General features: G+C 45.3%; 1 protein-coding gene across 8 annotated transcripts in view; it reads right to left on the bottom strand.

The window, feature by feature from the left end:
- RNF182 (ring finger protein 182) overlaps nt 1-23,977 on the bottom strand; it is a 92,526-nt gene that overhangs the window by 56,293 nt on the left and 12,256 nt on the right. Inside the window, exons 2-8 of one of the 8 annotated variants that reach the window (XM_082730237.1) lie at nt 22,728-22,874; nt 21,443-21,580; nt 16,623-16,730; nt 14,318-14,482; nt 12,601-12,707; nt 11,844-12,036; nt 11,497-11,705 (exon numbers count right to left, since the gene is read on the bottom strand). The gene's annotated coding sequence lies outside the window, so the exon portion shown is untranslated. Of the gene's footprint in view, nt 1-4,538; nt 4,989-5,049; nt 5,183-11,496; nt 11,706-11,843; nt 12,037-12,600; nt 12,708-14,150; nt 14,173-14,317; nt 14,483-16,622; nt 16,731-20,022; nt 20,573-21,442; nt 21,581-22,718; nt 22,875-23,977 lie in introns of those variants that run through there. The other 7 variants (XR_014311614.1, XR_014311615.1, XR_014311616.1 and 4 more) reach the window with 7 other exon arrangements.

The following is a 23,977-nucleotide window of genomic DNA, read 5'->3' as shown; positions in this document are numbered from 1 at the left end:
GTGCAGTGCAAAGGAAAGGGCCTGGCTCATAGGAAGCTCTCGTGAGGGTTTTGATTGATTGACAGAAAAAAGACGCAACCGCAGTCACACTAAACAAGGTCTGCGGAAGCCATATGTAACGAGAGGAAATGCCAATAAGACCACACGGAAACCTTTTAGTGTAGATTTACAATTCAAGACTTTGAGTAAGCATCTGTTCTTCAACATAATTATGTCTGACATGTCACAGAGTGATAAAATTGTGGAAAATGCCATGTCTCCGTTGGCCGACTATGGTTATCAGAAAGGGAAGAAGGTTCATAATGGACTGATCCTTAGAAACACAATTTCTCATGTAAACACATCAAATATGTTAGGCAAACACATAGTTAATCTGTGGTTTATACTATTCAAAGTGCACTTAGTCACAGTTCAAAGGAGTCACTTTTAGGTCAGTGGGGAGAAAAGGTGGGGCTAAGAGACCAGGACTGGCATCTCTAATGCAGGAGGGGCCAACCTCGGAAAACCAAGGAAAGAGCCCTCGCGTAATCTCTTCAGGAGTTTGGACCACAGAGTGATAAAGAGATGATTAATGCCATCAGAGTCTTTTTTTTTTTTTTTTTTTCCCCTCCTGTCCCCTGGAGCATCAAACCCCTGCAGACTTTCAGGATGTATTAAACTCCCTAATATCTGTTAAGTCACTGAAAACCTCCACTTCTTAGTCCTTTGGTTTTCACTTCAGCTGATTATAAGGTAAAGAAGCAGGGATCTAATGGAAGACACTTAGGGAAATACACAATTCCTCACCCTCCAGAACCCCCAATTTTCCTATTCATCATACATCTACGCAAATGTCCAAAATGTGAGACTGTAACATGTTTTGCATTTTTTTCTTAATGCACACTACTATAAACTAAGTTTCCAGTATTCTTCTGGTTGAATAACAAACTAACCAAATGTTATTTTCTTAACACTCTGGGGATATAAAATTATTTCAGAAGATTAAGGAATTAACTTTTCCCCATAAGAAAAAAGATGGTTGAAAACTAGGCCCAAGGAGAGTATTTGGATTTTGTTCATCACGATTTAGAGATAAAATACAAGAAATAATCACAATAGTTGGAAACAAGTAATTCCTCACCCCTAGAGCTCAGATAACTTTGATCAAGCAATACAAAATATACAGAAGGAAACACCAGATAAACATTCGTTGACTGACGATTAATACTGCACTATATAATTGCTACCAAAAACTGACAGGTAAGGAAATCAATCACTGACCTTGAACTGTACTTAAAAACACTCCCATCAAGTGCCAGACAGTATAAATATATATAGCGCCCCCCCCCCAAGTATTTGTGCTCTACCAAATGGTTAAGACATCTTACTTCATGTTAATTGGGAGCACAAAAAATAAAACATATGCCCGGCAAACATTCCTCAATCTCCATCATTCACTATTAATAATCCATGTCACAAAACAGCCCTTCCCGTCACCACTGCCATGTGCCTCCCATGCCTTGTCTCAGCGCTATCATTATGATCAATACCGCCCTGCACAACAGGTTGGTTAACCTTATATTTATAGCATTTTTCCTCCAGGTCTCAGGGGCATATTCCTCTCCCCAACTACAAATCCATGCCTAAGGGCTTTAGTAATGAAGAAATCATTAAAAAAAAAAAAACTATCATCCTTCACAAATAGACTTTTATAAAGGCCACAGCACATGATACTCGATGCCAAGGTACCAACCAGTCAGCATGTTAGCACAGGGCAACTAGAAACTGCCAGAGAACGCTGACCCAGAAACAGCCAATAAAGTCTTCGGTGGCCTTCTGCTGCCCCTGCCAGCTTGCTCACGCGGTTACAGAACAACAGACTTTCAACGACACGGGTATAATGTGACTCCTAACTTGACCGAGAATGTTTCTGGGCTCATTTTCCATCTGTGGACAGGCTTGATAAGTGAAGTTGCAGGATGCTTCCGGTAGAATAATGGCTGTGATTACAATTATCAGACCATATTTTATAACTTATCCCAAAGACGAGGACCAGCTTCACTTCATAAAATTAAGAGTCTTGAGCCTAGGAATTCTGGAGAAGAGTCCTGCTACTGTGAAAAGGCCAGGGAGACAACTAGTTTTCACACCTGAAGATGGCTGTGCTATTCCCAATTTCCACCAGGTGGCTAATCTAAATCAAGGCCATAAAGCACACTTTTCCTTTGCGTGTCCTAGGGAGCTACTGAGGAGATGACAAGTACTTTTTTTCTTTCATTTTGGGGTATGCACATGCCCCAGAATTCTAGCAACATATATAAACATGCCAAATTATTGTTCCTTAATGCACTGCTGAAAGCTCCATTTCATGCTTCAGAACTTTCATAATAAACTACAAAGCGGTGCCTGAAGTCCCTTAACTGTTTAACCCTGATGTTTACTGACTTTATTTTTTGGGAAGAGAGACAGCTTTAAAAATGCCAAACTCTTAAAAAAAATAAATGACTGAATGAATGAATGAATAAAAATGCCAAACTCTATTGAATCTTGTGCCTTGAGTAGCAAAGGTGACACATGAGTCCTTATTGTGCTGAATTAACCTTGGATACCTCCCTCCTTCGGAATACAAACTAAGGACCACAATGTAAATGTTGAGGCTGGAACCCAGAGCGAGGGTTCCATCCGGCTGCAAAGAGGATCCAGAGTCCTTGCACCTGAATGTTGGATTTGCTGACAAATACGTGAACAAAGCTGTATTCTTGGTACCTCCGAGCACAAAATCATTATTTTTACTACAAGACATGAAACTACATTCTGCGCCTATATAACATGCCTAGGCTTCAATACTCTGATTGCCTTCATGCTTGAATGAGAAAATACTTATTTTCTCTCCTGGTTACCTTCTCAAAAGAGATCTACTTCATTTTAATTAATGTACCATTTCATTATCGCCATCAAAGACTATTTAGCGGAGCATCTGTGACTCACTCTACAGGTAAAATCAGTTTAAAAACAAATCCCATTGTGAAATAATCTGGAAACTGTTGTTGCAACTTCATTTTTTAGTTTTCAATACAAAATGGCATTATTTAAAATTGCCAGCAAATACAAACTGACTTAGAAATCTGGTAATCAGCAGGCTAACAGGTGTTGAAATCCCAAAAGAAAGAAGAGGAATATTAGATAATCACTTTATGCCTGACACCTCAAGTAGCTTTAATAGCCATAATTCTAATCAACTTAACTGCAATTCTAAATGATCCGTGCCACTGGTTTCTTTTCACGAACTACCTTTAGGCAAAAACCTTCTTTCTCGCATTCCGTAGAACATTCTCTGACTGGCCTATTCCAACTTATGTATTATTTTATTCAATTGGGAATACAATTTAATTAGTTGAATCATTTTTCAGTTACCAACCCACATCTCTCGCCAATTAAAACAAATAGTACTAATACATTATTTCCTTCTGGACTGATGAGCTCTGTGTCTGAAAATGAATACTGCTGTCTACCACATTATCACACATGTTATCTAAAGAGGTACAAAATAGTCTTTGCAATGGTATTCATTCTTTGTGTCTGCAACAAACTAAGTATCATGAATGATGGCAAGGCTTGGGGCCGTTCAGACGGAGGCACCAAGAACTTGAGCAATTCCCCAGCCAGCACCCAAACGCCCTTGGCAACAGCATCTTAACCCTCTCCCTGCCCTCAAAACACAGGTGCAAACACCGCCCAGCTACGTGCCTCCTGAGGTGCTCAAGACAGCCGCTTCCTTACACGGAAAAACGCAAAGCATTTTGCAGCTCCTTAAAGCATGAACACAATACCTTCCAGAAACAATAGCAGTGACACCGGGGCCAAGCACCTAACCCCCAAAGCACTGGTCCTCCTGTTAACTCTGGTGTTGCTGGATGGGAAGCCCGGGCTACCCTTCCCATCCCGTTACAGGTGTAACTACACCTTCCAAAGAGAAAGGTGACTGTGTTCAAAATGCACACGAACTTCAGAAGCACCAGAACGCTTGGGTCCCAGGCACCTAAGTACGGGCTCACTTTCCGGAGACTAAAAAACGTCTCGCTTCCTCCCCCTGCGAGCCTCCCCATCCCGTCCTCCAAGAGGATCATCTAGGACACAGGCGAGTCCAAAGGGAAATCCCGCCCCCCCGCCCCAAAGCCAGCCGAACGCGCCAAACCAAACCAAAGGAGAGCCGCGCGGTGGGCGCCGCCGGCCCCCCGCGCACCGCCGCTCGGGGCAGCCCCGCGCAGGGCAGCCCGTCGAAGCCCCCGCCGAGCGCCCGCCTGCCGAGGCTCTGCCCGCCCCGCCGGCCGCAGCGCGCCCGTTCCCCGGCGGCGCCGTCCCCGGGCGGCGGGCGGCCGGGCCGGAGGCGCCGGAGGGGCAGAGGCCCCCGCGTGGCAGCGGCGTCGGGGGCCCAGCCGGCCGGAGCCCGGCGGGGACGCGCCCCTCGGGGACCCGGGAGCGACCCGGCCCGGCGGGCGGCCCCCCACCCCCGAGCGCCCCTCCCGAGCCCTCCCCGGCCGCGGGCGCCCTCCCCTTACCTGGCCCGCGGCGGCGGTGGTGGCGGGCGCGGGGCCGGGAGCCGCTCCGGCAGCGGCGGCAGCAGCGGCGGCGGCGGCGGGGCCGGGGAGGGGAGGGAGGCGCCGGCGGAGGAGGAGCTCGCGCGAGGAGCGGGCGGGCCGCTTTGTTTCCACTGCGCCGCGCCGCCGACCCTGCGTCACCATGGCAACCGCCGGGGGCCCGGGGCGCAGTGGGGGAACACACCCCCCCGGCACCCAGGGTCCGGGCCGCGCGGGGCCGCCGCCGCGACCCCCGCCCTCCTGCTCGGCAGTCTGGCTCCGAGGGGACAAGGGACCCCCCCAGCCAGGAGCCGCCGCCACCACAAGCACACCCCTCTCCGGGTCTCCCGCACCGAACGATGGGTCCCGCCCCTGCGAGAGGGGAAGGGGACAGACGCGAGCCAGCCCGGGGCCCGTCTTATTCCCACCCGGGCCGGCACCCCCCACCCCTTGATTTCCCGCCCTGGACACGCCAAGGCCCCGCCCACCGCACCTCTCGGCTGTGGAGCTGTACCCCCAAAATGGAAATTCCCTGAAGAGGGAAGAGCGAGCAGGGCAAACTGATAAAGTGTTGAGCAACTGGTACTCGGCGCTCCTGTTGCCACTGCCGCAGCGCGCGCGGAGCTGCCAAGGGAAACCGTGCCTCCTCCTCCTCCTCCTGCTCCTCCTCCTCCTCCTCCTGCTCCTCCCCTTTCACCAGCATCGCCCCACCTGGGTCTGCTCTCGGCTCCATCCACACCGCGCCTCGGTCCTGTGGCGGGCTCCGGGAGGAGAGATGGGGGCGAGGGGAGGGTAGTGGGCTTCGGTTTTTCGCTATAAACAACAGGATGCACTTGTAACCTCCCAAGCTGAAACTCAACTTTCAGGCTGCCCTGTGGATCGCAGCGGCTGCGGCTGCTCGGTTCCAGGCTGTGCGGGCTCATCCCGTGCCAGCGACCTGCCGCGCACTACGGACCGTGGCAGGGCCCTCCCCAGAAGAGAGTGGCGAGGCTGACCTTGGCACCTGCGTCCCTTCTTAAGGAAATTCTTGGAGAGGGAGGAAAAGTACTAGCAGACCCACGGTAGTGCTTCCTCTAAAGGACAGAGCTAGAGGACAGCTACCCTGGGGTGAGTGAGTCATCACCCCATACTATGTTTTCTTGAAAGATCAGTTCCTGAATCCCAAACCCGTGGTGAGCATGGCATTTAGGTCCCAGGGAGCATGGCATTTATTTTCTGGCATTTGTGAATCACCAAAGGAATGTCAATAACTTAAATTTTTAAAAAAAAATCCAGGGTACCTGATGTTCTCTGGGTTTGCTACCTATCTGAAAAGCTATAAAGCAGAACAATGTTATTACCAATTGAAGCCATACGCATTAATCGATGAAAATATAAGATCCGTTTTATGGTGGAGAATAAAAACAGCTTGTTCTTCTGGAAGGCTGGCCAGTTTCCTGTAACAGGAACATTCATCCAGATGAAGTCAAGGCAAAAGGTCTTTCCGTCAGGCTGTTAAGCAGTTTGGCAGTATTTGTCAAAATTTAAGATGAGCAGGGGTACCTGGGTGGCTCAGTGGGTTAGCACTCGGCTCTTGGTTTCTGCTCAGGTCTTGATCTCAGGGTGGTGATCTCAGGGTGGTGAGATCAAACCCCAAGATGGACTCTACACACAAGATACAGTCTGTTTGTCCCTCTCCCCCAACCGCCCCTCCCCATGCACACACACTCTTTCTCTAAGTAAGTAAATAAATAAGTAAAATCCTTTAAAAAAAAATATTTTTAAGATATACATGCCTTTCACCCTGCTATCTCAGTTCTTAGAAATCTGTCAGGCATAAATGTACAAGTGTGCAATTACAGATGAGCAAGCATGCACCTTGCAGAAGTCTGTGGTAGCAGAAATTCGAAACAACTTGTATATCCATCAATAGCCTATGTACTGGGGCGCCTGGATGGCTCAGTGGGTTAAAGCCTCTGCCTTCGGCTCAGGTCATGGTCCCAGGGTCCTGGAATCGAGCCCCACATCAGGCTCTCTGCTCCAAGGGGAGACTGCTTTCTCCTCTCTCTCTTTGCCTGCCTCTCTGCCTACTTGTGATCTCTGCCTGTCAAATAAATAAATAAAATCTTAAAAAAAAAAAAGCCTATGTACTATGTAGCCATTACAGATTATATATATATATATATATATATATATATATATATATATATATATATGATACACAGGAAGTTACTGATTTCTTATACTAAAAAGAGAGGGGCTCCAGAACAACATGTGTGGGGTTATCCATTCCTGTGCAAGAGAATTTTTAGATAGATAGATAGCAGACAGACACACACATAGACGTAGTCATATAGATAAAGATCTGGGAGAAACCTAATTTTTAACAGTGGTTATCTCTGAAACTAGGGTAAAAACTGAAGGAATCATCACTTTTACTACATACAGCTCAGAATCATTGAATGTGTTAGTTGCTGTTTTTCGATGAGCACATATCAGCAATTTTTCAATAAATAATTTTAAAAAGGTCCTTACTAAATGTTTGTTGACAGATACATTACTGCCTGGCTCAGAACAGAATACAGAGCAGTGTAGACCTCCTAAATTGGCCAGCCCTGCCCTCAGATGCTACAAGCTTGGAAAAGTCCATAGTGGCCCACACTTAGCAAATTCCTTAGTGACCTAGTTCTGTCTTATTCTGTGACATTCCTTGAAGACATTCACTTTTCTCAAGGAGATTTAGTTTCATCTGAAGGTCTGCTCCGTTCTAACTTTTAGACAAAATGACAAAATTGTAAGGAAACTACTCTTCGAGAATGTGTCACCGTACCGGCCAGGGGACATCATTTGAACAGGTTATGTGGCAGCCATTAATCCAATTCAGTTATGTCGGAAACAGAGCTACTGACACTGAGAAATTTTTGTGTGGATGCGTGAATAGCCTTTCTGGTTCTCATCATTTTTGAAATATGTAAAGTGCTAAACTGACTTTGCTAAAAAGATTTTGCAGAGGCGCACAAATTCAGTGGCCACTGCAAGCCACACGAGGCTGCTGAGCACTTGAATTGGGGTTGGTCCAAACTGATATGCTCAGTAAGTATAAAATACACACCCGATTTCACGACTTGAATCCCACATCAGGCCCCTTGCTCAGTGGGGAGCCTGCTTCTCCCTCTGCCTGTGCTCACTCTCTCTGACAAATAAATAAATAAAATCTTTTTAAAAAATAAAATATCATCAAGAAACCCAAAGTTAGCTCTTCTCCTTAATTTTTAGCTAAAACAAAATATAGGGGCACCTGGGTGGCTCAGTGGGTTAAAGTCTCTGCTTTCGGCTCAGGTCATGATCCCAGCGTCCTGGGATCGAGCCCCACATTGGGCTCTCTGCTCCAGGGGGACACTGCTTCCCTTCCTCTCTCTCTCACTGTCTCTCTCTCTCCCTCTCTCTCTCTGCCTGCCCTCTCTGTCTACTTGTGATCTCTGCCAAATAAATAAATAAATCTTAAAAAAAAAAAAAGAGCTGATATTCATTCCACAGTGGGTACAAGGTCATGCAAGTGTTTAGAAGCAGAATTACTAGACTCTTAAGCACACACTAGGAAATATCTTTAAGTTATTTGAAAGCTTGAGCTCAAATATACTTTATTCCATTAAGCCATGAGTTCTGGAATAGGCAGAGAAAAAAAAAAAGTGCAAACTGCAATGTGTCCTCATTACAACTGCATTAAGCAGCTCCTCCTCCTGGACCCTGCCTTCTGGGTCTCTTTGGATAGTGTTTAATGAGGGGATAGGAATGCATTCAAAACACAGGGGGAAAAAATACCTCTATTGCCTATGTCTTAAAATTAGTCTTCCTCCTGGATAGTTTTAAAATTTGATTGGTTCCAGCCATTCAGAAAGCTTGAAAAAGAAAAACAAACATCCTGCCGAGTGTATAGAAGCTAAAAATCCAGAACTCACAAATTCCTCTCCTCCGATAACCCCACCAGGACACCAGACAGATCTGCCCTAAAAGGCAAATATTGACGGTCCTATCCATGCAAGGAGAGAAAAATGCACTTCTTTACACACTGTTCCTGAGCAGTATGAGCATCCCGGGGGCCTTGAACTGAAAACCAACCTGTGGCCATACAGGACCGTTTAGGTGATGTTTATTTCAAAGACTCCAAGAGACGCCCAATTTACATTCTCAATTCCTTCATCATCGTGATTCTCTTCAAGAAAGAAAAGATCCAGCCAAATCACAGGGCATTTCACCTAAGTTGAAATGAGGTCCCTGGACAAGTGTTGGTTGACAAAAGACTACAGACTCCCCTAATGGCTTTTGCAAGGAAAGAAAAGAAAAAGACCTCCAGCTTTCTTATCAGCCCAGTTCCAGTTCCGTAACTGCTTGGGAACGGAAGGAGACTAACTTCTCCCCGCAATCCGTTCCACAAAGATAAGATGAATTTTGAAATTACATTGCTACTTAACCAGATCTGGTGAAAAATATTGTCAGTCTTTGGTAGTGGAAATATATTGAACCACTGGGCTCAATTTCAGTATGAGAGAAGTTGCTGCTAATTAGCAGAATTAACCTCTAAGAATCCTGAAGAACACAGCCAAAAGTAGGCGGGAAGGAGAAGCACTGCCTTAGACACATTTATTATCTCCTTGTGTTTCTTATGCAGCCAATTCAAAAATATATACATATTATTTGCCAATGGGGAAAATGGCAGGTAAACAGAGAATAGAGACAAATACATCACAGTTCTTTGCCAAGAGCTCCCTATGAAGAGATTCAACATAATATGTCCGCCAAAAGTATAATTTGATATTGATCAAATCACATTAAAGTAAACTTTTGCTGTGCTTTAATCTGGTTTAAATAAATTTTGTTTGAAATAAATTAACTTTTGGCTTTGTTCAAAAATGTCATATTCAAGGAGTTGACGTCAAGGTGCTGCCTCCTTTGTTTGCGTCATGAAGTTGAGGCTCACATCTCTTTTCAGGGGTCCCCGGCATCAGACGTCCCTCACACTCACAGCTCATCTCATTTCAGTGGCAAAAATGTGTCAACATATCAACCAGATCCGATATTATCTGTCTGAAATTCATAGTTCATTTACTTATTGATCCCTGACACAGCTGCAAATTAGCTCTTAGTAGAATGGAAATGATTTGTTTCTAGTTTCCTCGTCTATAAAATGAGGGTATTGAAGCTTGCCCTTATGCCCGGTAATGGATTTCATAAGTTTGAATTAGATAGCTTAGTAAAGCTCATTGATCAAAGGTTCTATGTGACTCCAATGCCATAATACGATTGCAGGGAGTGCCTAGAAGAGGTATCAAAGGGAAGTTATGTGCTGTGCACATCATTCCAATAATAAAATTGTTTTTAAGGCCCTCTTGGTGACTAGATGTTTTGCGCATTATACATGAAGAATTCAACCCCATCAAAGGCAAGCCAAGGGTGTTATGACCAGACAGGCTCTTCGTGGCTGAGGTACGCAACATTGTCAAAGGAAGGATGCCTGGTGCCATTTCCACCCACGCCTCACCATCACTCTGAGAGCCACGCCTTGCTTTGCTAGATAGGCAGCAATCACGGAAAACAACCAGATGCAGGCTTGACTGTAGCCAGATGTGGCAGCTTACACAGTACTAGAGAGATCTGGAACAAGCTCTGCTCAGTGCAGTGGGGAGGACCCTAAACAAAGGGCAGGTTAGAATGGCCAGATCAAATACAGATGTGCAGTATTTGGGACATATGGATTCTAAATGGTGTATTCTTGGTTTGTTGAAATTCAAATTTAATTAAACATCCTCTGTTTTTATTTGTTAAATCCGACAACTGTAGGCAGAGCCCAGGGAGGATTTCAACAGGGGCAGAAGGAGCTCCTGGGAAGAATCTATTCTAGTAGGCAGAACAAGGGCCCTACTCTACACAACCATGGTCATGGCTGATCATGGCAATGAGCTAAGTGGTTGGCCAAGAAAATGGGGACAGACGTGGGGAGGATGGGGAGAGGAAGAGCACAGTTATTAGAACTGGGCACAAGATCAAGACCATACTCAGAGGAAGCTGGCTCTGAGTCCCAAATCACTGGGCTAGAGGAGTGGTTCTCAGAGCTCCTGCCTCAAGACCATTCACAAAACCAAACCCTCCAATCCGGCATATTTTCCTTCAGATTTCCCAGAAATATCCGATTGCCCAACGGGGAGATAAGTCCGAAAAACCTACCCCAAATCCTCGAACATGCACCACCACCATGAATGAGCAAATAGCAATCAGCAATTTTTGGAAGATGACTGTAGGTGAGGGAGCACGGATTTGCCACGGGCAAGATTTGCCATGAGAAAGGTGAACGCGGGGAGGCCCATGATGCACTAGGGCAGAAGATGAGGCAAGAGACGATTACGGGCTGAAGTGGACAGGGGGTGGCCACGGAGATGGAGCAGAGGAGAAGTCTCACAAGAAGGAAGAACAGAGAAGTGGTTTCCTCTAGGGCATGAGGAAGAGGACAGCGCCAAGAATGCATCTTGGGTGTCTGGCCTACCATGAAGGATTCTGTGTTGAAGGAGAAGACCCCAGCCAATTCAATGATCTCTTCTGGCATTTAAGAAAAAAGGATAGAAGCAGAAACAAGAGTTCTGTGATCCCCAAGAGGCCTACAGGGTATCTCACGAGCTCTCTTTCTGTTCTTTGAACCCATCGAGCACATTCCCATGGGAGTCCCCTGCCCTGCTTTTCCCCTGACTTGGAATGCTCTTCCCCCAGGTCTACTTCCCTTGTGTCTTACATCTGCTCACTCAACGAGAACTTTCCCAACGACCTAATTTGAAACAGCACCCAGTTCCTCATGATCACATGGCCATCTTTTATTGTTTTCCAAACACCATCTTCTGACATTGTCACTGGTTAATGTATCTACTGGCCATCACCCCACGCTCCGCTGACTCCCCAGCTTCTAGAATAGTACCTGGCATGGTGGGAACCCAATAAACACCAGGTGGACAGTCTCTCAGCAGATGGCTCCCCAGTTTCAGGTTCTAGTTCACAGGGAGCCAGCCATAGTTTGTTTCCTAGCAGGTTTTTACAGTCATCTTTTCTTTTCCTCCAGCTTCTTCAACCGGCTTCTGCTCCTCACCAACCAAAGAGCTGTACCAGGATACGCATAGAAATCTCAGTCTGCCAAGGAGATTAGAGGAAGGCCAGGGAATGAGCCAAATATGTCAACCTCTATTAAGGAGAAAAGCCACAGATTTTTAAAAGATTAGAGCAGATATGTCAAGAGAAGAATAACCCACTAAGATATGAACTTCCTACCTGTTGATGAACATGAGTCAATTTGAAGATCGCATTCTTTGAGAGCCCTAGACATAGAGAAGGGGCAGCCTCACCGAGAGAAGGAGGACTGCAGAGGGCAGAGAAGGGGCGAGAGTCCGTGGCAACGGAGCGGGTAAGCATTCTGTGGCAATCCAGAGATCGTGCCACCCAGGAGGTAATTTTCCCACTGGCTCTGGAAGCAACAAAGGAAAGGGAGGTCATTCCAGGTAGAGGGAACAACGGATGCAGCAGCATATCAAGTTCTGAGACCTTGATTCAGTGTGGCCAGAATTCAGGGTGTTTATGGGCTCACAGCAGGAAACGATATTAGGACAGTAGCAAAGAGCAGATTGTATGGAACTGCATAAGGAAAAGTCATTTTATTTAGTAAAATTAAAACCCAGAGTGGTAAATCTATAGCTCTGGAAAAATCCTTTCCCAGTGAATAGGACCTCCTGGATTTTCCTGCCCCACACAATGTTAACTCTTAAGATGAACAGTCCCAGGGGACCCTTGTCTTTCCAGCTGAGGACCTGGGACTTCACCCCCTCAGTGCCCCCCACGCACACACACACCCTTCCTTAAATGCTCTCTGACACCCTCTATAAGACCGCCTTCAAAGAACCTCCGCAAGTATTACAGCTGGCCGTGATTAATAATGAAGTGTATAGGAAGTTCGGAGGCCTGCTGGTCCCAGGCCAGGTTCCCATGGATGGATATCCACTGTCGCCAAGACCAGCGCCATTGTTAGCCTCACCAATGACAGCTTGCCCGGGAAAGGCAGGGAGCCAGGAATCTTGCGAGGCTGCCTGTTGTGTAGGCTGATGGAGACTGCGGCATCACAGGGGGCTTCAGTGAACTCATCTAATGGGAAACGCATTCATTAGAACAGTTTGACTTCAATAAAAACAAAACCTGCAGGCTAGGAGGGTACTCCGTTCTTTCAGAAACTCACTTTCTAGAGGGAAGGCCGGGTGAACTTTTTTCTCTGCCCTTTGTACTGGCCATTTGCCACATTCTATCAACTCAGTCTTCAAAATATTTGAATTTCGAGTCCTCCTCACTTTCATTTCCATAAGCCTAGTAAGGTTTTTGGTTTTTTTTTTTAAGATTTTATTTATTTATTTGACAGACAGAGATCACAAATAGGCAGAGAGGCAGGCAGAGAGAGAGGAGGAAGCAGGCTCCCCGCTGAGCAGAGAGCCCGATGTGGGACTCCATCCCAGGACCCTGGGATCATGACCTGAGCCAAAGGCAGAGGCTTTAACCCACTGAGCCACCGAGGTTCCCCTAGTAAGGTTTTTACTATACTGTATCTGAAGCATCACGAGAGCTTCTTAACTGGTCATGTGACCTCAGTCTCCCCTACCTTTAGTCATTCCCCCATTGTTGCTGGCTTGACCCTCCTAACGTATTGCCATGATCTACTCCTGAACACTCTGTAACTCCCCACGGCCTATAGAATGACAGCTTTTCTCCATTCCTTTGTTCTCCATAAGCTGGCACTAACTTATTTTTCCCATGGCAATGCCTACTACATTGTCTTCATGCCACAGCTAAACTGAAATACAGTGTCTCTCTGGAGTGATGGGTTTATGCAGCTTGGAGTGCCCTTTTCTCTGACTCTTCCCAGGTTCAAATATTACTCATGCTTCCAAGCTCACTTTAAATGTTTTTTAAGATTTTATTTATTATTTATTTGACAGATAGAGATCACAAGTAGGCAGAGAGGCAGGCAGAGAGAGGGAGAAGCAGACTCCCCATGGAGCAGAGAGCCCAATGTAGGGCTCGATCCCAGGACCCTGGGATCATGACCTGAGCCGAAGGCAGAGGCTTTAACCCACTGAACCACCCAGGTGCCCCTTCAAAGCTCACTTGAAAAGCTCCCCAACTCCATGAAGCAATCCTCCATCCATTAAAAAAAAAAAAAAAAAAAAGATGTATTTTTTTTATTTGAGAGAGAAAGAAAGAGAGCAAGAGGGAGAACACAGGAGTGAGGAGAGGCTGAGAGAGAGAGTCTTCAAGCAGACTCACAACTGAGCACAGAGCCCTGACATGGGGCTCCATCCCAAGACCCTGAGATCATGACCTGAGCCAAAACCAAGACTTGGATGCTTCACTGACTGAGCCATCCAGACATCCCAATCTCCCATCCTCTTGGTGGGATAGAATCTCGCCCACCTGGTACTTCCCATAGCACATGACCTTGTATCTCTCTTGTAGAACTTGCCACCTTGCATTTTGTGCTAGAGTGGTATTTGCACGTCAGGAATAAAAAGTCCCAATCCACAAAGTTGCACGTCTTACCTTTGAATCCCACATATCCCCTCGCATGGCATCTTTCCTCTGACATGGTGTCCTGCCCTCCAATGGGAGCTATTCGTTGAATTAATTAGTTAAGTACTTCACCCAGGGTAGAACTCCCCGTCCAGCTATAACCTGCATGGGGGTCATCGCTCCGGATTTCTGCTTACCCTTCAAAAGGCCATACACATGAAAGCTTTCTTTTGTCATCCTGCTCTGTATGGGAGGTGGTGCTTGGTTGTTCAGGGTTTTGGGCGAAGGCAAACGGAAGAGGTGCCAATTTGTAAAATGGAGCCTGGAAATTAACTCATCCTGTTTCTCTAACAGCACTCTTACTGGCAAAAAAAAAAAAAAGCAGAGCTTCAGAGTTGCAATCTGGGCTTCCTTTCCTGGGTCCCTAATTACTCATGTGGGCTTCTTTTGTTGGAGGTTTTTTTCCTTTCTTGGACTTTTGCCCTGTTTAACAGCCCCGAACGCTCTAGTGCTCGGAACACATTTGTTCCATCAGCTTTTACTCCAAAAGGATTTTATGGGATCAATTTGTTTAAGCAAACTTTTAATTTGGTTTTGTTTTCTCTTCAGGGACTTTATTTGTAAAACTGGGATGTGTGTGCACAAAATCAGATGATTAAAGTGATTGAAATGCCAGGGAGCAGAAAGATAGCTCAGCCTCGGGGGACAACGGAACAAACTAATGGAATATACCCCAGATGGTTGTCTTGACTGTTTTCACAATTGTGGCAGCGGAACGTAAAATTATTCAAGTACCTGTGTCTTTGTCCGTTTGGGCTGCTCTAACAAAAACACCTTATCCTGGATGGCTCCGACACCAAATATTCCTTCCTCATAGTTCTAGAGGCTGGGGAGTCCAAGATGGAGGCTCTGGAAAATGTGTTTTGGTGAAGGACCTATTTCCTGGTGCATAGACCGGGGTCTTTTTGCTACAACCTCAGATGGCAGAAGGGGAAGGGATCTCTGCGGGGTCTCTTTTATAAGAGCACTAATCTCATTCATGAAGGTTCCACTGTCATGCCCTCAGCGCCTCCCAAAATCTTTGCCTCTTAATACCACCATACTGGGGATTAGGTTTTAAAATATGAATTTTAGGGGTGCCTGGGTGGCTCAGTGGGTTGAGTCTCTGCCTTCAGCTCGGGTCATGATCCCAGGGTCCTGGGATGGAGCCCCACATCGGGCTCTCTGCTCAGCAGGGAGCCTGCTTCCTCCTCTCTCTCTGCCTGCCTTTCTACCTACTTGTGATCTCTCTCTGTGTCAAATAAATAAAATCTGAAATAAATAAATAAAAATAAAAATAATTTTTAAAAATAAATAAATAAGAATTTTAGGGGGACCCATTCAGACCACAGCACCTTGGATCAGGTAGGTTGCTTTCCACTGCAAAGAAGGAAATGACTAAAAGGAGCCCAAATAACAGGTGTTTATTTCATAAAACAAGACATCTAGAGGAAGACAATTCTGCAAGAAGACAAGCCTCCTACTACCAACCAAGGGTGAGCTCTTGCCATCTTTCTGCTCTGCTTTTCAGTAAGCAGGCAGTGGGCCCTCATAGTCACAAAATGGCTGCCACGGCTATCAACATCACATCCTCACTCAACTACCTCCACACAGGAAGAAGTGGGATGGGACAAAAGGCCTTCCTTGTTACACTACTCTCTTTGATCCCGGGAAAACATCTTTCCCAGAATTCCTCAGCAACTTAAGTCTTTGCAGACTGAATTGGGTCACGTGCTCATCCCCCTGGCCAATCCCAGCTGAAAGGAAATTCTAAAGCCATGATTGGTGTAGGCCAATGACGTCATGTCCCAGAGGGGAGCACAATGCCAGGTGAGAAAAGCAAGGGAGTCGCTGGGCAAGGAAGCTGCTGCACCCGCCGAGGGCTGAGTCCTGCTCCCTGTCTGGTTCAATACTCATAAGGTACTGTATAGGCAGGAAATCGGTAGTGATAGGAGTGAATGGAGGACTTCCCATAAAGATTAACCCAGACCTAATCAATTGATGGTCATAACTGATATTGCTAATATGTCCATCATCATCATCATCACCAGAAAGAGGATGAAGAACAGCTGAATCTATACAAGCAAAACAAGCCTACCTGATTCATTTAAGCTGTGGCTTGTTTTACTGTCTCGGCTATTTTCAGGCACTGTTACTGAAAACATTTCTGTTTACTTCAATTAAGCTGAAAGGCTATCTATCACTATTCATTTCTTCTCACGTGGATTGCTAAATAAACGGTGGCTTATCCATAACGACTGGGCCGAGGGGCTTATCCTGCTCTGTGGGAAAATTCCTCTATTACCGGGAGCGTTCACTCAAACAGAGTCACCCAACCTTTGCCACTTCCTGCCCGCCCGTGGACAGGTGTCATTTATCTTTCATCACTGCGTCCACAGGACGCTTCTTTGTATCCTCGCTTGTCCTTGCTGTTCATTCTTCCTTCAGATTTACTTTATGTACCTTTTCAGGGATGTTGCTCTTCGCCTGGCATTTGGCATTCCCACGGTCACTGCCGTGTTCTTTCCAACACGTTGCAATCTCCCATGGCCCGCACATCTCTACCTCCCCCTGAGGGAAAGAAGAAACGTTCCAGATCCAATGTGAGACTACAAACAGCAGAGGGCTTTTTTTTTTTTTTAAGATTTTATTTATTTATTTGACAGAGAGAGAGATCACAAGTAGGCAGAGAGGCAGGCAGAGAGAGAGAGAGAGGGAAGCAGGCTCTCTGCTCAGCAGAAATGCTAAGGCAGATGCGGGGCTCCATCCCAGGACCCTGAGATCATGACCTGAGCCAAAGGCAGTGGCTTAATCCACTGAGCCACCCAGGCGCCCCACCAGAGGGCTTTTTGAAGCCGGGCTCCGTTCAAGAGGCCTTGGTGGGAATAAGCGGAGCAATTGAGCCATTTAAGAAGGAATGACTGAAAGGACAGAAGCAAGAGGAAGATAGTTGAAGCTCAAATAAAACGCAGAAGACCGTGGGCCAGACTGGTTGCCAGCACGGTAGAGATAGGGGAGCACAGCAGCTGTCCAAGGTCTGTTCTAGAAGGCTGACTTAGCTAAACAAGGGGATGCTTGCCTGCAAGATAGCTCTGAGGAGGAACACTGATGGGAAGTTTGATCGTCTGCTAATACAGAGGTCTTTTTTTTTTTTTAAGATTTTATTTATTTATTTGACAGAGATCATAAGTAGGCAGAGAGGCAGGCAGAGAGAATGAGGAGGAAGCAGGCTCCCCGCTGAGCAGAGAGCCCGATGCAGGGCTCCACCCCAGGACCCTGGGACCATGACCTGAGCCAAAGGCAGAGGCTTTAACCCACTGAGCCACCCAGGTGCCCTCGAGGGCTTTCTTTGATACGATATGATGTTAAGTCACTTTACTAGAATGTCAGAGTTGGTTTCTAGTGTCTCATACCTGCCACAGCCCACCGACCGACCGCCCCGCTAGCTCGAACAGCCAAGCAGAAATGGAATATGGAATACCTATCGTTTCTCATATAAGAATCACTCTAACTTCAGGCGAGATCTTTCTGCAGATTTAGTCCCCTTGAAATCTTCTTGTAATACATAATGAAAAAATGAAACAGGCACTATTTCGTGGGCACGCTTGCATATTATTTCACTTTACGTCTCACAGATCCCCAAATCCCCGACCAATTTCACTGCCCACGCCTTCATTTTCTTCTTTGTAACACTCCTCCACCACCGTCTGGGTTTTCTGACCTACCTCTCCTTCCAGATTCAAAAATAATACAATTAAGGGAAAGAACTGTGTTCCTGGGTACTGCAGTGGCAGGGATTCTGCCCCAGTTAACCCTTTTGCACCTGGATGACAGGATGGAACGGTGAGTCCCAGACAGGGAGCGGTAGACAGAGCTTCGGTGTCAATGCCACGGTAAGTGTGCCCCTTTTTGCCCATATATAAAGTGAGGAAAGGATCCACGAGGTGATCACACACAAAGATTTCCTCTCTCAAGGGCAGAATTCCTAGGACTCAGAGCACAGATCTGGGACCCTCTTAGTTCTACCCAAGAGGGTCTAATGCGGCCTCTCACAAGCTAGGCGACCTTGGCTGAGATCCTTCATCCCCTTTGTCTACAGTGTGGTCCCCCAACCTGTAAAATAAGGAAGATTAAAGTATTCACGAGATGGTTGTGAAGATTATGAGAATTAACATATGCAAAGTGCTTACCAAAAAGTACCTAGTAAATAAGTTCTACATAATTTGATGTGGCAGACTATGGATTCTTTTTTTTTTTTTAAGATTTTTTTTATTTAGGGACACCTGGGTGGCTCAGTGAGTTGGGCGGCTGCCTTCAGCTCCGATCATGATCCTGGGGTGCTGGGATCGAGCCCTCCTCGGGCTCCCTGCTCAGAGGGAAACATGCTTCTACCTCTCCCACTGCCCCTCCCCGTCCACACCCTACCCCTGCTTATGCTCTCACTCATGCTTTCTCTCTCTGTGTCGAATAAATAAATAAATCTTTTAAGAAAGATTTTATTTATTTATTCATAAAAAGATTTTATTTATTCATTTGAGAGATTGAGCATGAGCGAGAGCACAAGCAGGGTGAGGGGCAGAGGGAGAAGGAGAGGCAGGTGCCCCGCTGAGCGGGGCACCCCAGAGTGGGGCTCAAACCCAGGATCCTGAGATCATGACTTGAGCCAAAGGCTGACGTCTACCCGACTGAGCCACAGCAAGAGAGAAACACAAGCAGGGATAGAGGAAAAGGGAGCAGTAGGCTTCCCGCCAAGCAGGGAGCCCAACATGGGACTCAATCCCAGGGCCCCAGGATCATGACCTGAACAGAAGGCAGACGCTTAACAACTGAGCCACCCAGGTAGCCCCTCTGCATTAGGGCTGTTATGCACAAGGCTGCTATAAACATCCATGTACAAGTTGTTTTGTGAACAAACATAGTCATTGCCCTTGAGTATAAATCTAAGAGTAGAGATGCTAGAATCTATGGTGATTCTAGGTATAATTATTCAAGAAACCACCAGACTGTTTTCCAAAACAGCTGCACATATTTCCTTGCAATGGATAGTAGGGCATTTCTCCACATCTTCACCAATATTTGTGGTTTTCTGACATTTTGATTCCAGCCGTCCTCGTGGGGGTGAAGTGGTATCTCATTGTAGCTTTGATTTGTGTCCTCCTGATAACTAACGATGTCAGACATCTTTGTGTGGGTGTAGTGGCCATTCATAAGCTGTGGGCTCTTATAAAGTACCTCATGTCAACCCTTCAGGAGAACTTATACCACCGGAGATACTCTGAGAGCAGCTCTAGATCCTAGGTTCCCATGAGAGTTTGAGAAGGTCGGCTTCATACAACTTGGCCCTTGCAAGGTGAACATGACCACGTTCTTAATGTTAAACCAGTGAAGGAAAACAAGAAAAATAGGATAGTACATCTTAAGTTAACCGGGCTCCTGCTTAGCTGCCCAGGCCTCTTTCCTTGCTATGAAAACTCTTTTATTCCAATCTCTTCCCAAGGCCCCAATTTCCATAATTCTAAACGCTACTACCTTGACGTCTTTTTCCTGTGTGTAAGCCCTCCCATTATAAAGTCTTCAAGGGCTTAGAACGTTTATATCTTTCATTATGCACACAGAAGTAATCTATACATACTAAGAAGGTCAAAGTCTTGCTGCTTCTTAAGAAGGAGCCATCCTTAAACTAGCCAGAGCAGCTTAAAACAGATTTGTAAACTTGAACAAGTTCATTCACTTCTATTTCTTCACTGGCCAAATAAGATTCATAATCTCTAATTTATGGAGCATTTATGAGTATTAAATGAGATGTATGTAAAAATTTTGTGCTAGACAAATAATAAGCTCAAAATAAAAGAAAAAACATGTATAGCCCTATCAATCAGTTTATGCTTATTTAAATTGTCTAAAAAATACCTGCAGGTTGACCCTCCAACCTCGTGGGGGCGCTGGTGTACATCAGGACTTGGGGGCCACTCCAAAATAACAATTTGCTGGAAGGCTGGGAAATAAGAAAGAGACTCCAGACCCATAGAGTCCAAATGAGTAAGACTGAGCTTCCAGAACTTTCATTTCAGCACACTTGAGTTGAAGGAGTTGAGTGGAATGAGTTGAGTGATTGAGACTGCAGAAGGCACCAGAGCCACCCAGGGAAGCCCCAGGCCACACACCCCCCCCCCCCCCTGCCCGGCCTTGACTGTTCCTTCAGTGTTGCTGGGATTCTTCTCTCAAATCTCATACGAAGAATCAAAACAGAACAAAGTCAGGCGCCTGGGTGGCTCAGTTGGTAAAGCGTCTGCCTTCGGCTCAGGTCATGATCCCAGGGTCCTGGGATTGAGCCCAGCATCGGGTTTCCTCTCCCACTCCCCCTGCTTCTCTTCTGTCTCTCACTGTGTCTCTGTCAAATAAATACATAAAATCTTTAAAAAAAAAAAAAAAAAAAAAAAAAAAGGTCTCCAGATCTGAAGAGAGGAACCGCATCGCAGACAACTAAATAAAGCATCCTCCAGACACGTGACCTGCTGTCTTCCGCATTCCTCCCTTTATCGTGGTTTTATCCGCCCTGGGCCTGCCGGGGCCTGGCTGGGCCGGGAGGGTTAGCAGAGTGAGCGCTTGCTGCCATCTATGGGTAGTCCGTTAAAAGTGACCAAAAGGAAAATGAAAATTTCTCCTGTCCGTTCGTTCTCGTTTAAACATAATTCTATGGAGAGTACCAAAGAAGGTCTTTTTGCTTATGCACTGATTTTCCTAAGTGCAGAAATATAAGGAAAAAAAAGATTTGGGATTTCTAGCAACCCTACAACAAATATCTTCAAATCTGCCTGAGAACAGTGATGCACAGAATATGCTACTGGCTTGAAAAACGAATTGATTCTGATTTGTCTGACCCACCAGAACCTTTAACTGGGAGCAAGTTAAAAAACAGAGACCAAGTTAGGTTAAGGGATTTTTTTAATAACAAAAACTGACTTTCTTTGTTCTAACTAAAAATAAGCCCGTCAAAACCTATTATAACAAAGGTCTATTTGTCACTGTTACCATGGAACTAGGAACTTTGCAATTATTTTAAAATAGTAGTTTCTCTCCACAGCTAGAAACTTACGCATACAGAGACAGGAGAATGGGTTTTAATGAGAAAAACTCAATTGTGTCCTGAAATATTTATACCAGCTTTGCAATTAAGTATAAAACATTTACCAGTTCTGCCTCCAAATACATCCTTGAAAAAGATAGAAACTGTTCTCTCTGATTCACTGAAAAGCAGAAACAAAGAAACTCTTTTGACTCACCTGGTCTGCTAATGTTTAGGCAAATTTAAAAGTCCAAGGTAGGGATGCCTGGGTGGCTCGGTCAGCCAAGTGTCCGCCTTCAGCTCAGGTCTTGATCCCAGGGTCCTTGGATCAAGCCCCGCATCGGGCTCCTTGAGTCTGAGGTAGGTAAATAGAACAGCAAAATAGGAAATGACAACTTCATTTGGTGAGATTGAGGCAGACGTACAGTGCCCTCAATTGTTAAAGCATTCATCATATTTCTGGTTATATTCCTATCTCCTAACTAGATTTAAGATCTTTGAAAGCAGGAACAGTATTTTATTTGTCCTTGTATTTTCCAAAGCTGTTCCTAGTGCCTGAAGTGTAAACAATAAGTATTTGTGAATATGTATAGTCAACAAAAATTTACTTTCTAGATACTTGTTCCAAGTACTATCACAGGTAAAATGAAAGAAGGATGAATGGATTTTAGTGTGTGTGAAAAACTGTGTGTTAGGGGCACCTGGGTGGCTCAGTGGGTTAAGCCTCTGCCTTCGGCTCAGGTCATAATCTCAGGGTCCTGGGATCAAGCCCCACGGCTCTCTGCTCAGCGAGGAGCCTGCTTCCCCTTCTCTCTCTGCCTGCCTCTCTGCCTACTTGTGATCTCTGTCTGTAATAAAAAAAACAAAAACAAAAACAAAACAAAACAAAAAAACTGGGTGTTAACTTTAGCAATGCAGGCATGATACACGACAGGAGAAATAGCATCTTGTTGAATGAATTAAGTTCAGACAAGGTCATTTGATTTGACTAGTAAGCGCCCCATGGTATAGCCTGGGTTACTAACATGTAATATATAAAAGCTAAATCTTGGTGGGATACATTGACCACATTCGAGTAGAGCAGGTGATGACTTACCAGCGGAAGAAGGTAACATCACCTTTGGGGGGAAAAAATCAATTCTCATCTATTTTGTTTACAGCTATTTCTCTAGCACTTGGAACAGTTCTCAGCACACAGGGCTCAGTGAGTATCTGTGAATAAACATTATTATCATACCCTCCTACTGGAGGCATTATGTGGCATACTTGTGAAAATGAGGCCTTCAGAGAGAAGGAATGATCCTCCCAAGGTCATTTAACAAGAAACTATTGCAATTCTAACTGGTATCCAAATGCTTGACTTTGGAGACCCCAAGGTCTGTCATTAGACCGGACTGTGTTATCCACTAAGATCTGATTCCAGTCTTACTGACTGTAGCAAAGAAATACACACAAAGAAGCAAATAGAGTAAACCCACAGCCTCTTCACCTGCCTTACTTACTGTCCACCTTCTGTTTGAGACGATCCGAAGGGTTCCATGATAATCACTGAATTACATAACCATCCAAATGAGATTGTTCTCCCATCTGTTAAGGGCCATCAGAGCCCCCGTGCAATGAATTTCAATTTAAGGAGCTTTATGTCCCATCTGGAGCAAGAGGATTCATTCCGATATAAGAGAAAAAAGATCATTGTGATTTTAACCTGGTTTTAATGGAAATGACTCAATCCCAACTTTAAAATTTAAATGATGTTTAAATATTGCATGTCTCAGCACACTGAGAGAGAATGATTTTGCCAACAATTATTTTCAAAGTCACATTTTCACAGCAGTAAATGCTCATTAAAAATAAACCGTATTTCCAAGAGCTCTCATTGTAGCATTGTTTGTAAGAGGAGAAAACTTGAAACTAACCCAAATGTCTATCAAAGGAGATGACACAAAGAAATTGTGCTGTGTTCATACCGTGCAGCTCTTAAAAAGAATGAAGCAAACCTGGGTGCGTCAGTGACAAGATATTTAACATCTACAAATACAAGGAAAAAAAAGCAAGATGCAAAACACTGTGCATGTTTCTAATGCTGGCAGTAGTAACAGCAGTAAATGTCAGTATGTGCATATCAAAAAATCTGGAAGTGTTCACAAAATATAGACAGTAATTACTCTAGGAAATAATTTCATTTTCAACCTTATTCAAAATCATCACCTAGTGCTTCTCTAATTGAAAAAGGTATCTACCTTATTTTAAATATGAGTAGGTGTAATAAATACATTTCACGTTAATAACCTGAAAGTTTCAAATGAAAGTTAACACATCAACAGAGTACACTCCTTTTCTACAGTTACTGTGTGCTATAAACATTGCATTGTTGGGATACCTGGGTGGCTCAGTCAGTTGGTTAAGTGTCTGCCTTAAGCTCAGGTCATGATTCCAGGGTCCTGGGATTGAGTCCCACATCAGGATCCTTGCTCAGGGGGAAGCCTGCTTCTCTGTCTGCCTGCCACTCCCCTTGCTTGTGCTCTCTTTCTCTCTCTGTGTGTCACACACACAAACACACACAAATAAAATCTTTAAAAAAAAAAAAAAAAAAACACATTGGGGGCTCCTGGGTGGCTCAGTGGGTTAAAGCCTCTGCCTTCAGCTCAGGTCATGATCTCACGGTCCTGGGATGGAGCCCCGCATTGGGCTCTCTGCTCAATGGGGAGCCTGCTTTCCCCTCTCTCTCTCTGCCTGCCTCTCTGCCTACTTG

This window comes from Mustela nivalis (genome assembly GCF_964662115.1).
Source record: "Mustela nivalis genome assembly, chromosome: 5".
Lineage (NCBI taxonomy): Eukaryota > Metazoa > Chordata > Mammalia > Carnivora > Mustelidae > Mustela > Mustela nivalis.
The sequence above is the reverse complement of the archived record's forward strand: the minus strand, read 5'-3'. Positions and strand labels throughout refer to the sequence as shown.